Raw genomic sequence first — 2,390 nt, forward strand, 5'->3', positions numbered from 1 at the left:
TTTGTACTCCCAATAAAAGTGAGTATCTTTTTCGATACAAAAAAATGGAATAATTCCGTTAACATGCATCATATCAAATAGCCATGTGAAACATTCGACAGCTGACATTTTTCTACAAATTTAAAAAAAAAGATTATTAGGATCCGAGATAACAATTATTTTTTAAAAAATCACTGTGACTTTAATTTTTAAGATTAAGAGTTCCGTCTGATCAATTTATCAAGAAAGAATTGAATTTGCTATTAAAAAAAATCTCGAATTGTAATGAAATTTTTAGTTTTTTGTTTTTTGAATTTTTATTTTATTTTATTTTATTTTTTGGTTTATTATTAAAAAATCACGTTTGAAATGCATGTCTGATTAGCAAATTTAAGTCACATTAGCTATGTTTCTTTATTTAATATGCTGTAAAAAGTGTCCAATTGGACAATTAACTATACGGAATTATCTGTATAAAATTGTTTTTGTGAATTTAATTGCAGATGCAAATATGATATACGTAAATAAATAATTAATAAATAATTTGTCAAATGTTAGCATAACTGTTAAAGATATAATATTAATTTTCGCAAAAAAAAAGTAAATTAATGTTACATGAAAAATGTATTTTGCAACTATATTCAAGAATTACATTAACATTTGGTAAATTATTTATTAATTATTTGTTTATATATGTCATATTTGCATCTGCAATTAAATTCACAAAAATAATTTTGTACTGATAATTCCGTACATTTAATTGTTCAATTGAACACTTTTTACATATTAAATAAAGAAACATAGCTAATATGATTTAAATTTGTTAATTAGACATGCACTTCAGACTCACCGTCTGATTTTATATCGCCACTGTCAACGTAAAGTTTTTGACTGATTAGTCAGGAGCCTTAATACCATATTTTCTCTAATTGATAAAAATAATTGCCAATAAGAAAATGCTGTACTAAAAAGTTTATAAAAAATTCTGAAAAAATTCTTAGAATTCTATGAAAAGAAAATAAACAATTTTTGTTTCTTGCAGTTTTTCTGTAAAGTTAATAGTATTTGAAAAAAAATTATTGAAGATCAATATTCGGCAATTTTTAGTTAATGTCTTGTTAACACTTTAACGATCGGACTCGCATATACATATATGAGTTCATTGAGCCAACGGTTATCGGCCGATTTCACGAATATATAAGTTCACTAAGTCAGCGCTTATTGGCCGAGTTCACGTAAGTTCACGTTGATTAAAGCCCATACAATTGCGTAAGCGTAGTTGTAAGTAGTTGTGAAATGTTGTAAAGGGAAGTTTTAACCTGCTACTCTGGTTGTAAAGCGTGTTGTAAAAGATGGTTCAATTTTATCTTTCACGACTACATAAAATGTATAAAAAGAGTAAATCAATCAGAGTACTATCACGTCGTTATCATCCTTTTTGTCTCAATGTATGGAAATGAGTGCGAAGTGTTTCATCTTTTATTATGTTCACTTTATGATATATTATTGACGAATTTATTATATTACAAATATATTGGATGTGGGAAAAAGTTCGTGGCGTTTTTCCCGCTGATGGCATTAAAGCAACTACTAATCGCATCGGCAACACTAGACGTTTAAAAAGTGACATTTTAACTTTTGTTTTGAGCCGAAAAAGATTGAAATCGGTGAAGTGGATCAAAAGTTATTTTATTTTGAAAATGGAAATAAATAAGGAAAAAATTCGCTACATTTTGCAATATCACTACGATAAAGGCAAGAATGCTGCATAGGCTTGTGAAAAAATTTGCACTATTTATGGTGAAGATACTCTATCAAAATCAGCAGCACGGAAATGGTTCGCTCGCTTTCGCTGGAAATTTCGATGTGAAAGATGAACCTCGCTCTGGTCGACCAATCATTGAAAAGTCCGATGAAATCATGATAAAAGTCGAGCGTCATAAGCATGTGAGCACTATGGAGATTGCCAGGGAACTAGGCATTGACCACAAAACAGTTTTACCAAAGCTGAATACAAAAAGAAGCTCGATGTTTGAGTTCCTCACGAGTTGAGTGTTAGGAACATGATAGACCGAATTAACATTTGTGATACGCTACTGAAACGGAATGAAATTGAGCCATTTCTGAAGAGAATGATAACTAGTGATGAAAAATGGATCACCTACGACAATCCAACTAGAAAAAGATCGTGGATAAAGAAAGGAGAGAAGGCGCAAGCAATCGCAAAACTGGATTGACGAGGAAGAAGGTGATGTTGTGTGTGTGTGTGTGTGTGTGTGTGTGTGTGTGTGTGTGTGTGTGTGTGTGTGTGTGTGTGTGTGTGTGGTAGGTAGGTAGAGAGTAACGTACTACTAACTAACTAACTAACTTACTACTACTACTACTATACGTAACAACGTACGTACGAAGTA

The 2,390-nt window shown here is 30.8% G+C and overlaps 1 protein-coding gene across 1 annotated transcript in view; it reads left to right on the forward strand.

Annotated features, from left to right (window-relative positions):
• LOC105620809 (protein mahjong) overlaps positions 1-2,390 on the forward strand; it is a 110,914-nt gene that overhangs the window by 17,627 nt on the left and 90,897 nt on the right. The gene's annotated exons all lie outside the window — the stretch shown is intronic.

Source organism: Atta cephalotes, assembly GCF_000143395.1.
Source record: "Atta cephalotes unplaced genomic scaffold scaffold00029, whole genome shotgun sequence".
NCBI classification, from domain to species: Eukaryota; Metazoa; Arthropoda; class Insecta; order Hymenoptera; family Formicidae; genus Atta; species Atta cephalotes.